We start from the raw sequence: 17,600 nt of genomic DNA on the forward strand, positions 1-17,600 counted from the left end.
TGTTGTCACATATGGGAAGCAGAGCTTGGCAGAGTTAAGGACGAGTGCCCTTTCCCACAGGGCAGGGCAGTGTGGATAGGGGAGGACTGGCCGTCCCCAGCTTAGGCTTCTAACCGGTGCCTGTGAAGGAATGTCTGGTGCAGATCACCTGTTTCCTGCATGAGCTCCTAGTCTGAGAGTTGATTGACAGCTTGCTCCATCTAAGGATTGGTGACAGTGTCCTGGGTCCATTGTCTCAGTTTCCAGACAGTTCCAGACAAAACCAAACACAGCTGCTTTAGGGGCACACAGGAGAGAGATGGTCTGCTATTTTAAGACAGCCACTGAGTTCTTTTTCACAGCCCTGGGGCAGCAGAGCAGACCACAGGGAAGCGGGGAGCAGGTGAGTCACAAAGGGTCAGGGAGGGCTTTGGAGGTGGAGCAGCAGAGGTCTGCCTAGGCACACCAGCACCCGTCCTTGTCAATTAGGCGATGCCTCCATGCCATTAGTGGGGAAACTGGGGCAGGGATGTTGATAAGGGGAGTTGTGAGGAACAGATCCTCATGTACTCAAGTGATGCCATGTGAGCCTTCTCCCCAGTTTAACTGGTCAATAAAAGGCTAGAGCCTGTGATTGGGCAGCAGGGGAGGGAGAAAGGTGGGACTGGAGGTTTGAGAGAGAGGGTTGCAGGGAGAGAGAGAGAGAGAGAGAGAGAGAGAGAGAGAGAGAGAGAGAGAGAGAGAGAGAAGAAGAAGAAGAAGAAGAAGAAGAAGAAGAAGAAGAAGAAGAAGGAGGAGGAGGAGGAGGAGGAGGAGGAGGAGGAGGAGGAGGAAGATGCCATGGTCCAGAACCAAGTGGCCAGGAGAAAGATCCAGTAACAGGGCATTACAGCTGGGGAATGAGCTAGTATAGCCCTAACTCTGCCCAGTCTGGGCACACGGCCCATAAATAAAATATCTGATTGTCTCTCTTTTATACAGGCTTATAAGGTTTGTAAATTATTACTTCAGACTGCTTTCCTTTGTAAGTGACAGAAGTCTCCTGTTTTGTTTGAGCTAGGGGATTATGTTGGTAAAAGAAAAGCAAATTGTAGACACATGTACTTTATACAGCAGGTATTTAAACCCCTAGAATTCCTGTCCAAAGTCAGGCATGGTGGCGCCAGGTGGTGATACTCTCAGAACTGGGGAAACAGAGACTGGAAGATCCCTGGAGCTCAGACAGACAGCCTGCTCAGTGAGACTATGTTAAAACAAAAAGAGGTGGTGTCTGAGGAACGACACCCAGGTCTGTCCTCTGGCTTCTACATATGTAAGTACAAACACACAAGCACACACATGCATGCATGTGACCAACACACCTATGTGTATCTTCTCCCACCCCCACAAGATACACAAACAAAACAAAAGGTAAACCATGGGTCTCTGATTCGGTAGGTCCATAAACATTATCAAGGTCTGGATAAGTTCTGGCAGGGGGGCTAAGATGTCACCTTCTAGAGAGGCTGGATGGAATAGACTTGGGGTGACCTTCCAGTTTCCTCTAATCTGATAGGGTAATCATTTTATATATACTTGTGTGTCACTAAAATGCAAGACACATGATACTTTTAAAAATGTCACATGGTTTCTTTGCCCTGGCCTCCTCTCAGAAGCCAGGCCCTGTCCCTCCCCCCAGTGTTTATCAGATTCATAAATTACAGCCATGGGATAAAAATACTAATAAAATATATAAATAAAATATACAAATATACCAGTGTGCTGCTCCTCTCTTCACCCAAGTGCTAAGGGAAAAGATCTTTTCCCAGAATGCCTCCGGCTTCTAGGAAACTTCTAAGCCCTGGGGACACGGCCTGTAGGATGCAGCCTGTGGTGACAGTGTGAAGGGTTAAACTGGTCCCCTCTTCAAACTTCTGGTCTGTCTTTCTCTAGTTTGTACTCTGGGCATCTTCCCAGACATCAGAAAGGTGACCATTCCACCCCATTTGATGCACCTACTTCCAGAACTTTCTCTTGACTTTGCTGTGTCAATAACAGGTCATTATTGAAGAATGATCACCTATTGGTAGTCTCTTTCAAACTTAATTTTTTTTTTTTGAGACAGGGTTTCTCTGTATAGTCCTGGCTGTTCTGGAACTCACTTTGTAGACCAGGCTGGCCTTGAACTCAGAAATCCACCTGCCTCTGCCTCCCGAGTGCTGGGATTAAAGGCGTGCGCCACCATGCCCGGCTCTCAAACTTAATTTTTGAAGTCCGAACACATTCTTGTGGGGTGCAGCCAAGGAAGAAAAGGCGAAGCTGAGGTCACTTCCTGTACCTCAATCTAGAAGGAGCATCTAACAGTGTGATGTGGCCATCAGACCTTCTCTGTGTGTTCTCAGCTGACTGATGTCTGGTGTGCAGGGTCTGGGATGAAACCCCACCCTACAGAGACCTGATGTAAAGTGGTAGCGTTGACCTGATCTGCTCCTGGATACTGTGGTGACAGCAGCTCACATGACGATCTATCGGGAGTTTCTGAAGTTGCCCTCTGTGACAGATGCCAGAGGCAAACAACCCAGAGCCAGAAGATTCATTCTGACTTCCAGTTGTGGAGGTTTCATTCTGCAGTTGTGTGACCTCTTTGAGTTTGGTGTTATGGGTGTTGTCCCGGCATGGGTAGTGGTACAGGGGGCAGACATGCTCTGCTTAAGAGCAGGATATGAATAAAAGAGGAAAAGAAAGGGAATGGGGTCTCAGTATCCCCACCATGATACCCCTCAATGACCTCAAGACTTCCACCATGCCCCCCTAGGGAAGTCCCCCTGCACTGAGCCAGGTTGAGGACTTGGCCCAAATACCAGTAGGCTGGTTGTTTTTTTTGTCAGCTTGAGACAAGCTAAAATCATCTAGAAAACGGTAGAGGAATTGTCTGTAGCACACTGGCCTATATGCAAGTCTGTGGGACATTTTCTTGTTTAATGATCCGTGTGGGAGGCCCAGTCCACTGTGGGTGGTGACATCCCTAGACAGTAGGTGGTCCTGGGGCACATAAGTAAGCAGACTGAGCAAGCAACGGGGAACAAGCTAGTAAGCAGTTCTCCATGGCCTCTGCTTCAGTGCCTGCTTCCAGGTTCCTGCTTTGAGTTCCTGTCCTGGCTTCCCTTCATGATGGACTGGAAGCTGTAACGTGAAGTAAACCCTCTCCTCCCCAAGCTGCTTTTGGTCATGGTGTTAATCACAGCCTCAGAGAGCACACCGGCCTGCACTGCCTGCCCAACCCTCTTCTCCTGTCCAGGTGAAGCTGGAGGAAAGGAATAGTGCGAGCAGCTAAGACCAGGTTTCAACACAAGTTCATGGCCCTGGTCTACCACAACTCGGCAGGCTTCATCTGCACAGATGAAACAGAATTTAGAAACTTTATTGTATGGCTTGAAGTCCAGAAAGTTGGAGATAGAGGTTATTTAAGAAATCCACAGTAGTGACTGACTCACGGTTTTTGAAAAGCATCTCTAAGATGTTTACTGTCCTTTCAAGATGCGGGGTCAGCAAGAGCAGGAAGCAACCCATTGACTGCTTGGTTTGAAATGAGTATGGAGATAATGCTGAGGTATACGAGGACTCACTACCTGATAACACAAAAATTACTGACAACCTAAAGCTCGGGGCCATTGATTGATCAACCTGGATGTAAAGGATCCCAATTTAAGGGCTGCTGTGATGGCTCTAACCGCCTTCAGACTCAACTGCTGGCTGATTACCTGGTGACACTTACAGCAGTCCACACTTTAGCTCAGGAGCCACTCACACTGGAAGCAGTTGCTAAGGCAGAGCCAAGGAGCGACGACTACCTGTGGCCTTAGACAAACTCGTTCTTGGTTTTGACACACTGTTCTTAAGGAAGACCCTCAGATCCTGCAGTTGCTGTGTAGGGACAACCTCGGGGAGCTACACCCCCAAATTAATAAAGTCATGGTAGCTGTTCAGGTAATTATTGCTGATCCAAAGACAGACAAGAGACCTAGGAAGGTTGGACAATACACTCATCTAGATTTCAGCTTCCTGCCTGCTTCCTACAACTGGGAGTCACATATGTTTCCAGCATCTGTCTGGAAATCAAATGTCACTTTTCAAGGGAGAAATCCCAGAAGATTGATTATGCCCCAGAGATTTATCTCCAGAAGTTTTGGAAAAGTGAAACAAAAAAAAAAAAAGAAAGAAAGAAAGAAAGAAAGAAAGAAAGAAAGAAAGAAAGAAAGAAAGAAAGAAAGAAAGAAAGAAATGATTAAAAGCAAACATTTGGGAGACATTCCAGGCCCAAGCTGAAGTGGTGTGTAAGAGGGTGTTAAGCTGTAATTGTTGGAGGAGCAAAGACAAGAGCAATCCAGGCTGTGCTGGTTCACGCAGACTCTTCTCTTTCTTCCGAACTCACTGAAGCTATTACCAGAAAAATTTAACCTCCACATCAGGTGGGTGATGGTACAGGCCCGTCGTATCAGTGCTGGACAGGTAGAGGCAGAAGGATGGAGAGTTCAAGGTCACCCTGATCCACACAGCAAGTTATAAGATAACTTTGGCTTCAGAGGGTCAAACCAGATCAAACACCCAAGTCTGTGTTGTGGTGTTGTGGATGGAAGGCCTTCCATGACTGGAGCCAGCTGAAATGCTGGGTTATTCTGGTTTGCTGTGGTAAGGTCAGAGGTGCCAGGCGGCTCCTGCCTTTGTGCCTAATTCCTGCCCTCTTGATAGGTAGCCACAGGGCCTCTCTCTGCCCGGGGCTACTGTCTACCTGGCCTCAGCTTCTGTTGGCCTCACACCACTGAATCTTAGAAGTCTGAAAGCTACCTCTAATTTTGATGGCGCTGGAAATAGAAGGTTGTAGCCCCCAGAGCCATCTCAGTGAAAGGGTAGTGCACAAATCCAGCACCTAGTGGCCTTATTTCATGGCCTCTGAAGAGAAGGTGAGCATGAAGGAGCTTTCTGTAGATTAAAGGAAGAGGCTGGGGCTCCTCAGAGTCCCCTGAGGAGGAGGCAGCAGCCTTGGTGTAGGGGTTCAGGCAAGTCTTTGAGGGTCTTTGCTGTGAGGCCTGGCTTTGAAGCTATGAACCCAGTTCATAGTCTCCAGAAAACTGTCAGTACACACCCCATATAGAAGTCCATCAGGTGCTTCACTAGGGGTAAAAAGTAGGTCTAGTGGTCAATTTAGAGGCAGCTAGGGTGGAAAGGTGGCCATCTTGAAAAAATGAAGGAGACCCTGTAGTGGTCACTGCAGGGAAATGGACCACCGAGAGATGAATGGGAGTGACCACGAAGTTTAGATTGATTAGCCTAGATTGATTAGTTTAGCCTGGGTTAAGACTCAGGGAGTCTGATGCTTTATTCCCAACACATTTAAACACAGTAGAATTTGGAAAAAAAAAGTTCCCAGACATAATTCAATCCCCAGTGTGCAAGGAAGCATAATTACAGTGAGACTCAACTCAGGATACATGCCATTTATTCCAAGGTGTTGGGTTCTAGAGGTAGGCTGCCTGTACTAGCTTACAGGCCTAAGGAAGGGTCTGGCCTAGTCTCAGCCATAGAGATAGCATAGAGGTCATTTGGGCTCTTAGCCACCTCTGGTCCTGGTTGTGGGAGCTTGAGAGGAGCCCCTGACTACACAGATAATATAAGGGTCATGTAGACTTTTAAGTATCTCCTGTCCTGGCTGTGGCACCTTGGGGAGTCCCTGGCTGTGAGGGTCATGTAAATTACTAGTCATCTCCAGTCCTGGTTGTAGCAGGTTGATATGGTCTGGCCCAACAGATAACAGGTCACCTGGCTGTTAATCACCTCCATTGCCAGCCTTCTGTTTATTACATCTTTGTCATCCTGCGTGCTTAGAATTCCTGGTTTCTCTGGAGATTTGTGGGCTCAAGGAGCTTTGCGCTGTCCCACTAAACAGGGACTATGAGACCTGCTACCTCACTTCTGGGTACCAAAAAGCAATGTAGGGGCTAGGGCTGTGAACTAGCTCCTGATTTGGGGTCCTATCATGGCAGATCAAACATCAACGTGGAGCCACTCATTCTAAGACTCTTATACCATCTGGGATGGCTATTCTCAGTTGTCAACTTGACTACATCTGGGATGGCTATTCTCAGTTGTCAACTTGACTACATCTGGGATCAACTAAAACCAAAGCCGCTGAGGACTTCTCTTAATTAAATCCTTTGATGTGGGAAGATGTGCCTTTAATCCAGATCTTCTCAGGTGGGAAGATCCACCTTTGATCTTGGTTATACCTTCTGCTGCAAACGAATATAAAGGACATGGAAGAAGGAAGCTTGCTCTTTACCTGCTTGCCCTCAGTGGCAAGTCCATTCCTTCACTGGCATTATAGCCTACTTCTTTGGGATTCCTGCATATAGTGAAGACCGCCGAGGCATCCTGCTTTGTGGACTGAACAACTACTGGATTCGTGGACTTTTTGTTGTTATACAGATTAGCTGAACAACACAGCCTGTGAGCACACAAGTTTATTCTGTCAGTTTGTTCCTCTAGAGAACCCTGACCAATACGCAAACCAAGATGGAGGCACCCGACCACCCAAGGAGTCAAGAGGAAAACAGCCAACCCCCACCCCCAAAGCAGGTGTTTCAGCAGCCATGATTGAAGTTCTCTTAGGCCTAATCCTCAAGCACACAAAAAATGTAACCTGAAGTGAGCCAATGCTAACCAATCAGCTACTTTCTACTGGTCTGTGCCCTGTCCCCACCTTGAGGAACAAGCAGCTTCCGATGAAGTCAAGCCATCTGTTGTCCTCCATTCTTGCTCCTCTCAGCTCTTCCCTTGCTGTCTGCCTCCCCTCAGCCCCTGCAACACCCTTGCTGTTTAGTGAGGTGAAGTTTGTCCAGTTCTAGAAATACATCACAGAGCCAACGAAACTCTTTTAAGGGAACTGTTACTTCATCCTTTGACAGGTGAAATCAGTAATCAGGCCACTTGACCCTGCGCCTGGACTCAGCCCCTCTTCAGCTCTGCACTGTGGCCAGGTCCCTGCAAGGTCCCCTTTTTCCTCCTGACTGATTCAGGGCTCTCCCAGTGTGAAAGGGACTCAGGCTCTAGATCAGGTTTCCATTTGACACATGTCAATCAGCTGTTGCATGCGGCACCCATCAGAAATCTTGGGTTGCAATGGACAGAAGGAAAACATGTGGGCCCCCAGCTTGAAGGTACTTCATCCAGAACCGTAGGCTTTCTCCCAACTATTCTTGGAGATAGATCTTATGATGAAACTCTGTTGTGGGTCAGCTCTTCCTTGTGTGGTTTCTTGATGGCTTCTCACAGTGTGCAAAGTGATACATATCTTCATTCCTTGGCACATGGAGGAGGCTGTGCCTCTTAGCAGCATCAGTCAGACCAGGCTCTGGGTCACAGGCCACCCAGGATGGGGCAGATCAGGATATCTGACTTCTTTCACTGGCCTGACTTTTAGTGACCTGCAATGACTGGACTCTGGAGTGATGTTAGTGAGCTTTCCTGCCTGTGAGGAGACCTGACGGTTGGGAGGCTAGTGGACAGCAAACCACACTGCCCCAGAGGCCACAGGATCACTGAACATATGGAAGGAGATGGCCCTACAGAGAAAAGAGGCAGTGGCAGACTTAGTGACTTCGCACATGTCAGACTGGACCACTGTGCTTCAATCTAGATCCCTGGTTTCACTAGCAGGGGGCAGTTCTAGAACAAGGAAGCAGGGAAGCCAAGTGATCTGTTTCTACAGCCTGGCAGAGCAGGAGCCAGGCTGACAGGATGCACGAGTTCTGATGCCCGGTGGCTCATCTGCCAAGTGTGAGGCTGTAGTCATTATTTTTCTCTTCACTGTGGGGTAGGGGTAGGGGGAAGAAAGACTGGACAGAAAGCTTAAAAGGAGGGTGTTTTCTTTTGCCTCACAGTTTCAGAGGGTCCAGGGCATCATGGTAGGGAGGGCATGGTGGGTAAATAAGGAGAGCTTGGTGGGTGATGAGGGAATGGGGAGTGAGGAGAGGATGGAGAATTAGTGTCCATAGCAATAGGAATTTGTAGTACCAGCTTGTTCACACAGTGCGGCAGAGAAACGGGTGTAACTCTCAGAGTCCTGCACTTAGAGACCTGTTCTCACCAGCCGGTGTCACCTCCCAAAGGATCCACAGCCTCCAAAAACACAGGTTGGGAACAAGCCCTCAAAACATGAGTCTGTGCAGGGCATTGCAGATTCAGATGGTAACAGAGACTGACTGTGTTCAAGGTCACACTGCGGGGAGCGGGGGTGGACAGACGCATCTGTGTACAGGAGCAAGGAGAAATCACCCCTCACTTGAGGTGAGGGAGCTGGTGGAGTGTCCTGGGAGTAGGCAGGGACCTCTGGAGTTGAATTTGCCTTTGAGCCTTGGAATGACTGGAAGGGATGCATCGTAGGATTTCTGCCTAAATTCTTGGTGTCATCTTTCTGGTGCCATAGAGAAAACAGTTAGGGGCAGACAGACCTGCCCCTGATGGCCAAGTGATAAACTGGACATTCATGTTTCTGACTGCTCATGTACAGAGGAGGTGGGCCACCCTGCCTCTCTAGGCTTAGAGAAAGGGATGGGTGCTCCCCCTGTAACCAAAGCTAACATGTGCATGGCTCTCAGTGGGACTGGCTCTGTGTTTGTCCACAAGTCTGTCTCAGGGCTGGTCTGGGTCTTTCTAGGGGGAGGAATGGGGATTCTGTCTGGTATCTGGGGATGAGTTAGAATTGCTTCTAGAATAATACAAGTCAGCCTAGGCATGCTGTTCCTGAGTCTGCTTTGCCAGGTAAGCCTCTCACAGTCCTGGTCTCCAAGCAAAGGATTAGTAGGGGTGAGTCACCTGCAGAGAGATAGAGATAGAGATAGAGATAGAGATAGAGATAGAGATAGAGATAGAGATAGAGATAGAGATAGAGATAGAGATAGAGATAGAGAGAGACAGAGATAGAGACAGAGACACAGAGAGAGACAGAGACAGAGAGAGAGAGACCGGAAGACTCTGATGGGACCCATGTGTCATGTTGTCAATCATTCCCAGGCCCTAAGGAGCCTGAGCAGAAAGCTGGCTGGGCAGAGAGTGAAGGGTGGGCTAAGAAATCAGTCATGCCTCACCCCACAGCTGATGGCCTGCAGGCTTTCCTCCTGATCCCATGAGACCCTTCCCAGAAGATCTGTGCTTCACAGGAGCAAGACCTTCCACACCATCATGCTAGCACATGGGATATTACCATTGTATGATCAGAGAGGGGACAGCTATGATATGACCAGCCTGGGACCAGTCTGCTTCTGCAAGAGTTCTTGAGCTTACCAGGATGCTCGGTGGCAGGCATGTGCTGTGTCAGGACGCACCCTCTAGGCCTTATACCGTATTTGAGAAGTAAGCAAAAATAAGCACACAGAATTATTTTAAGAAGGATAAAGTTCTGTGAGGAACAAAAAGGTGGAAGCAAATTGTCTATCTCAGCAGGAAGAATATGCTGGAAGGTTTTGATTAGTGCCGGGAGCCCAACAAGAGGCTAAAGGCATCAAAGGGGGTGGGACTTCAGAGTTGTGATGAGAGGCACAGGTATCACTCTCCTAAGGGACACACGGGCATCAACTGTCACCAGGTTGGAGACCCTTGCATCTCTGTGGCAGCCACGCTGGACTGTGACACATGCTGGGGCAGATGTCTTTGACACAGTATGGACCCAGCTCCCGCTGCTCAGGAGCCCTGTGCTGTCGAGGCTGTCGCTCAGTCTTGTGGAGCTTCCAGGTGCTTTTCAACAGCAGGAATGGTGACAATCGCTAGGTTGGGGTGGGTGGCAGTGAGGGGTTGAAGGCAGGACAATGAAGTGCCTTGAGGAACAACTTAAGCAGGAGGAGGCATGTGCTTTAGGGAGTGCTCCTGGAGGAGGAGTCAGTTACTAGAGAACCCTAGGCCAATGCTGAGTTTCACCTGAGATTCATTAGACCCCATTGCCTTGTGACCCTTTGTCTTCTGGGTGTGGGCACCTAGGGTAAGTAATACCCTCTCCTTGACCTGGGTTTCCTGGTGATTGGGATGAAGCCTGTCCTGTCTGCCTCACAGGGGAAGGCATTGTAAGTGAATGAGATGGGTGGGCCTCAGAGGAGAGGACAGACAGGCCCATGCTCTGTAGCACCACCGGCAAGTTATAAGGAGGAGGGGCTTAAGCATCTTTTCCTTGAGGCTGGTGAGCTCTGGCATCATAACCATAGGTCTTCCTCCCATGCTCCGGACTTCTTCTGGAATCTGTAGGACAGTCTGTGACCATGAAAATAGCAGAAGGGACACAGTTCAAACCACAGGGGCTACAGTTCAGGAAAGAAGACAGGTCCCTTGAAAGGACTATTTGACCAGGAGAAGTCACTGGGCCAGGGAGTCCGCAATCTGGACTGGGAGTAGAGTTTCTAACAGGGCACTGAGCTGAGCGCTGAGCTGTAGGCTGGCACGGGACCATGGAAAAGAGGAACCACAGGGGGGCAATTCCAAGAAAGCTTCCAGAAGGCACAGAGGCAAGAGCTGCAGAAACTAGTCCGGACCAGAGGAGCACACTCAAGATCAACAGAAGAAATGCAGCCTGGGGGCAATGGAAACAAGAACCTCTTTGAGCAACCTCTTGATAAGTCAGTCTTGTCGTTCTGCCTTCTTGCAGCTTAGATTCAGATAAGTCAAATACCTCAGGGTGCTCAGAATGTAGGACAGGCAGAGGAGGGTGTGTCTAGGAGGAGGTGGTTGAAAATACACCTTGGTAACCATGAATGAGTGGTTGGAAAGCTGAGATATGTGTACTCTGTGCAATAGGGAACTAGAGAGGTCTTACAGTAATAGCTCTCAAGCTGTGAGTGACAACCTCTTTAGAGAGGGGGACCTCAAACAATTCTTTCACAAGGGTCACTTAAGACCATCAGAAAACACAGATACTTAACATTACGGTTCATAACAGTAGCAAAATTACAGTTATGGAGTAGCAACAAAACTAATTTTGTGTTTGGGGGTCACCTCAACCTAAGGAACTGTATTAAAGGGTCGCAGCATTAGGGAAGTTGAGAAACACTGCCTTAGAGTCTGGATCTTGGTTCTCAGTGTCAGAAGACTCAGGACAGTTGCCAGGGACAATGTGTCAAGGCTGGTATGTCATGTGTCATGTGTCATATGTCATATTTACTTGAAGTCAGCAGAGAGTGGGCAGAAAGCACACATTTACTGGAAATTGTGCCGGGGAATCTTTTGGCCTTCAGAGGAGGTGAGCAAGCTTCTTCCCCAGGATGCTTGCTTCCTGTGGAGTGGGGCAGGAGACAGCAGTCAGCATTTCCATTCAGAACACAGGAGTGAGGAGGGCAGGATGCTCCCTGAGGCAGCTTGGTGGGAGGGGCCCCCTGCACTTCCTCTCTTCTGCCTCCCTTCCCACTCCATTGTGTGGGTTGTTACAGTGACCTGTTATTATATGCTCATGCCATTATGGCTATATCTTCATGATCATGCAAAATTTAAAATAATATGCTACAATACCAGTCCATAAAAAAAGGACATTCTTAGTAAGTAATGGGCCAGGGACTGGGCAGGCATGGGCTGCAACCCTGGAAGACAGTGGTGGGGGAATCTCCGGTGATCTTCAGAGCAGCTTGGAGCAAGGATCAATATTCCTTTTTTATCAGCCAAGAAAGATGCCCAGAATCATTTGGAATCTCGTGTCTCCAGGCATGACTGGTTCCATCCATCCATCCATCCACCCACCCATCCATTCATCCATCCATCCATCCATCCATCCATCCATCCATCCATCCATCCATCCATCCAGGTCTGGACAGTTCCATAGCTTTGAACTCCAGAGCCAGTGCCACTCACCTAGGCCTGACACTGGCCTGCTCACCCATGTGTGGCCTTGGGTTCTGTGGGTCTGCAGTTCATCTTGATGCAGAAGCAGTACTGTCTTTCAGATGCCCAAAGGGTTTAATGAGGTGTGTCCGCTATAATCAAAGAGACAATAGAATCCCCAGAGCATGGAGTTGCTCTCCCAGAGTCCCACAAGTGGAAGAGGATGGGGAAGAGGCATGTTTGTGGACTGTCAGGCATGTCTTTCTTCACTATTGCTGGTGTTGTCCCCTTCCCTGTTGAGAGCACACTCCCTCCTCCTCTCCCTCTGACCCCCGTGCGCACACAGGAAGTGTGGACAGAACCAATCAGCCTAGAGAGGGTTAGACCCATGGGGAGGAAACTCACACTTTTTAGGCCTGTGGACTTTGCCAAGATCTCCAGAAGCAGCCGATTTGGGTACAGGGAGGGTGCTTTCCTGTGGGAAAATGTGAGGCATTTCCACTAATAGCCGGATAATTGGGCCTAGTGAGGTCCACAGCACATATGATGTCATTCTGTCTCTCTGGCCTTTGGGTCTTAGGGACCTTCTGGGAAAGTGGTGGGGGATGAAGGTCTAGAGGGCAGAAGCTCTGGAAGGGACCACAGTTAAAAACAGAAACAAGTTTTGGGTGGGTGTGGACTGGCCAAGGACGGAGCAATCGAAGTAGGCTAGCCTAGGGAATAAATTACACATCAGAGTCATGATGGGGCAGGGACCAGGAGGTTGGAAGGGCGAATGGGCAATGAATAGGGCATGAACAGATTGCATTCAAGATCCCTGGGAGCCACTGAGCCTGTGGATGAGTGAGTGTGTGTGTGTGTGTGTGTGTGCATGTGTGTGCATGTGCTTGTGTATGTGAATGTATCCATGTGTGTGCATGTATGTGCGTGCATGTCTGTGTCTGTGTGTGTGCATGTGTATGTATGGGCATGTGTATGCACATGTGTGCACGTGTGTGCATGTCCGTGTGTGTGTGAATGTGCATGTGTGTGCGCGTGTGTGCATGTGTATGCCTGTGTGTGTATATAAATGTGCATGTGTATGCAGGTGTGCATCTGTGTATATATATGCATGTGTGTGCATGCTTTTGTGGATGTGTATGTGTGTACATATGTATACATGTGTGGGTGCGCACTGTGACCCTGGATACAGTTCGTGTAAGACTCAGTTGTCATTCTTGATTCATGTCAATTTGGGCTACTATCTTTATCTTTCTAAGACTGTACACTGTTAACTTCCAGCTCATCCTTGCTAACAAAACCCTGCTTTAACTGGGGTGAGGTGACAATACAGGCAGCTGGAACATCTGTTTGCCTAACTTCCCTCACAGCTGAGGGTTGCCTAGCCAACATAGCCTTAGGTCCCTTCTAAGGCAAATGACTATGGTCTCTTTGAGGCCCTGGGGTACCTAGCCTGGGCCTGCTCCATGAACAGTACCCTGACAAAACTGACTTCTGCCATGTTCTAAGTCTCTGGCATGACCACCCACAGTTGCTCCCAACCCCCAAAGAGCTTTCTTTGCTGTCTCAGATTCTATAAACCCTCCACCCAGCTTCCAAGCCATTCTTCCCAGGACCGTGCAATTATTCATGACTCCCTGTCCCCCACCCCCTACCTTGAGCCCTGGAGCCAGCTGTTTGTACTCAGATCTCAGCCCACCACTTTCAGCCCTGTGTGACTTTTCTCTGCAGTTGTTCCTCAGTATGGGCAGTGGAGGTTCCCAAGCCCCCCACGGGTACTAAAATCCACCAGGACTTATATAAAGCAGCATAGTGTTTGCATGTAGCTTCTACTTTAAGCCATCTCTAGATGGCTCACAGCACCTATGGAGGAGATGTGAATGCGGCTATTCTTAGACTGGCTTTTGGGGACAGCGGTGATATTTCAAAGTCCCTACACGTCCTGTACAGATGCACATGGACTTAAATATTTTTGATCAAGGTTGGTTGTATCTGAAGAGGCAGGGTTGACATATATGGAGGACTGGCAGTGTAGAAGAGTTGGGACAGCCACCTCCTGCCCTTACTGCCTGGGGGGGGGGGTACATTGGTAAGGCTTAGTGCAGAGCTGGAGCTATTGAAGATACCAGTCCTTCCAGGACAAAGGGCATCAACCTGGGCTGGCTCCTTAGCCTCCCGAACTGTCAGTCCTCTCTAGTGCCTGGCCTCTCTCAAGCCTTTGCAGTTCCATGCTTGTCTGTCCTCGGCTTGGGATGCCCTTTGCTTCCTGGCATCCGTCTTCACCCACCTGCTTCCTCTTGGTAGTTGGAAATGATTTCTTTTGTCCCCTTCTCTAGGAAGCCACCCATGGCTCAGCCCTCAGCCCCGGGGTTGCACAGCCTCTGGGCCTGCCTTGTCACTGTGATCACCAGTCTCTCATAGCCCCTGTCTGAGCTCCTTAGGGCCCCACACAGTATCCTCACCCTCTCCACCCCTAAGCATCCTCAGAGACTTGAGGTGTCCCCAGTGCCACAGCTGGCAGACTGATGTAGATATGGCCCTGTGTTGTGCCAGATCCTAAGCTTCTGCTGTGACTGCTGGGAAGGCTACTTGAATGTGTCACTTTAGCTGAGCCATTGAGCCCAGCTTATCCCATAGAGTGTAGATGTCATCATAGGCATTTTCTAGAGGCCACTGATACATGGAAGACATCGCCCTTAATCTCATGGGAGTACACACTGCCTCCTGAAACCCTTAAAGCAAAGACTGACACCTCTCTCCCAAGATTGGGCACTCCATCTGTACCAAAGAACAGTAGCTCCCCATTCTAGTGGCCACTCTCCAGATTCAGAATATGCCACCCCTAAATCATGAGTCAGTGCCGTAAGTGAACCCCTCCCTATTGCTTCCACCAGTCTCTTCCCCTGGAGAAATAGACAGTCATTGAGGGGGAAGGAGATCATGTTTCATGGCCAGGGTCAGGTAGGGCTCAGCAGAAGGGCCAAGGCGACAGTCCAAGTAGCCTCAACTGACCTGATCCTCCTGACCCAACACTAAGTACCACCTCAGACTCAGACTTTCTGAGCCAAGAGAGCTGACCATCATGGCAGCCCCTTCCCAAGGAGCTGGTGTACGGAGATGCACAGAGAAAGGGGGGTGGATAACCCTTGCAAACCAGCAGCTGCAAAGCTCAGTCCTCTGTGTGTTACATGGCCATTGCCAATTTGAAACTAGAGCGTCTTTGATCACCCACACAAGACCCTCACAAGATCTGGTCCTTTGACAGTCCCTCATGGCAGGGGGAAGGGCTCATGAGTCAGAAGAACATGTGCAGGAGGACTCACCAGGCTCTCACCCCTACCTCTGATAAACCAGTTGTAAAGAGTTGCTGTGGGCAAAGACTCTTCTTATAGTCATAGGAGCTGTAAGTTGCCCATATTCTTGTGAGTTAAATTCAGTGGCCCATTAAACAAGACTTGGATGGAATTGTTTCTGGATCTCTTGTTGGCATCTCTCTGGGATGAGCAGACATTTGTTCATGTCTCCCCAGAAAGGTCACAAAACACAAGCTCTTTCTTCTACTTCCTGGCTATGTGACCAGTCACCTTCCTCCCAGTCTTATGACCTCAAATTCCAACAGTAGTGGACTGGTTAGATACGTGATGATATAGCCAAAGACAAATCAGGACCAAAGGCAAGAGATCTGCTGGTAATTAGCTTAGGAAAGTCTTCGAGATACATGTATAAAGAAGGGCAGGCTAGTACAATGTCTGCTGCTTTTGTATAAGGAAAGATGGATTTAAGAATATATTCTAGACACATAATAATCAGAACAACAAATGCACTAAATAGAGTACTAAAAGCAGTAAGGGAAAAAGGTCAAGTAACATATAAAGGCAAGCCTATCAGAATTACACCAGATTTTTCACCAGAAACTATGAAAGCCAGAAGAGCCTGGACAGATGTTATACAGACACTAAAAGAACACAAATTCCAGCCCAGGCTACTATACCCAGCCAAACTCTCAATTACCATAGATGGAGAAACCAAAGTATTCCACGACAAAACCAAATTCACGCATTATCTTTCCACGAATCCAGCCCTTCAAAGAATAATAACAGAAAAAAACCAATACAAGGACGGGAACCACACCCTAGAAAAAGCAAGAAGGTAATCCCTCAACAAACCTAAAAGAAGACAGCCACAAGAACAGAATGCCAACTTTAATGACAAAAATAACAGGAAGCAACAATTACTTTTCCTTAATATCTCTTAATATCAATGGACTCAACTCCCCAATAAAAAGACATAGACTAACAAACTGGCTACACAAACAAGACCCAACATTTTGCTGCTTACAGGAAACTCATCTCAGAGAAAAAGATAGACACTACCTCAGAATGAAAGGCTGGAAAACAATTTTCCAAGCAAATGGTATGAAGAAACAAGCTGGAGTAGCCATTCTAATATCTAATAAAATCAACTTCCAACCCAAAGTCATCAAAAAAAACAAGGAGGGGCACTTCATACTCATCAAAGGTAAAATCCTCCAAGAGGAACTATCAATTCTGAATATCTATGCTCCAAATATAAGGGCAGCCACATTCATTAAAGAAACTTTAGTAAAGCTCAAAGCACACATTGTATCTCACACAATAATAGTGGGAGACATCAACACATCACTTTCATCAATGGACAGATCATGGAAACAGAAACTAAACAGGGACACAGTGAAACTAACAGAAGTTATGAAACAAATGGATCTGACAGATATCTACAGAACATTTTATCCTAAAACAAAAGGATATACCTTCTTCTCAGCACCTCATGGTACCTTCTCCAAATTTGACCACATAATTGGTCACAAAACAAGCCTCAACAGATACAAAAATATTGAAATTGTCCCATGCATCCTATCAGATCACCACGGACTAAGGCTGATCTTCAATAACAAAATAAATAATAGAGAGCCAACATTCACGTGGAAACTGAACAACACTCTTCTCAATGATACCTTGGTCAAGGAAGGAATGAAGAAAGAAATTAAGGACTTTTTAGAGTTCAATGAAAATGAAGCCACAACATACCCAAACTTATGGGACACAATGAAAGCATTTCTATCTAAGAGGAAAACTCATAGCTCTGAGTGCCTCCAAAAAGAAACTAGAGAGAGCACACATTAGCAACTTGACAACACACCTAAAATCTCTAGAACAAAAGGAAGCAAATTCACCCAAGAGGAGTAGACAGCAGGAAATAATCAAACTCAGGGGTGAAATCAACCAAGTAGAAACAAGAAGAACTATTCAAAGAGTCAACCAAATGAGGAGCTGGTTCTTTGAGAAAATCAACAAGATAGACAAACCCTTAGCCAGACTCACTAGAGGGCACAGGGAAAGCATTCTAATTAACAAAATCAGAAATGAAAAGGGAGACATAACAGCAGATCCTGAAGAAATCCAAAACACCATCAGATCCTTCTACCAAAGGCTATACTCAACAAAACTGGAGAACCTGGTTGAAATGGAGAAGTTTCTAGACAGATACCAGGTACCAAAGTTGAATCAAGATCAGGTTAATGATCTAAACAGCCCTATATCCCCCAAAGAAATAGAAGCAGTCATTAATAGTCTCCCAACCAAAAAAAGCCCAGGACCAGATGAGTTTAGTGCAGAGTTCTATCAGACCTTCAAAGAAGATCTAATCCCAGTTCTTCACAAACTATTCCACAAAATAGAAACAGAAGGTACTCTACCCAACTCATTCTATGAAGTCACAATTACTCTGATACCTAAACCACAAAAAGACCCAAC

General features: G+C 47.6%; 1 pseudogene; it reads left to right on the plus strand.

Moving 5' to 3' along the window:
* The first annotated feature begins 3,314 nt into the window (after window positions 1–3,314).
* Window positions 3,315–6,609, plus strand: LOC110304221 (tRNA-splicing ligase complex subunit RTRAF pseudogene; annotated as a pseudogene).
* The last annotated feature ends 10,991 nt before the right edge of the window (window positions 6,610–17,600 follow it).

Source organism: Mus caroli, unplaced genomic scaffold, assembly GCF_978045245.1.
Source record: "Mus caroli unplaced genomic scaffold, Mus_caroli_1 scaffold_13, whole genome shotgun sequence".
Lineage (NCBI taxonomy): Eukaryota > Metazoa > Chordata > Mammalia > Rodentia > Muridae > Mus > Mus caroli.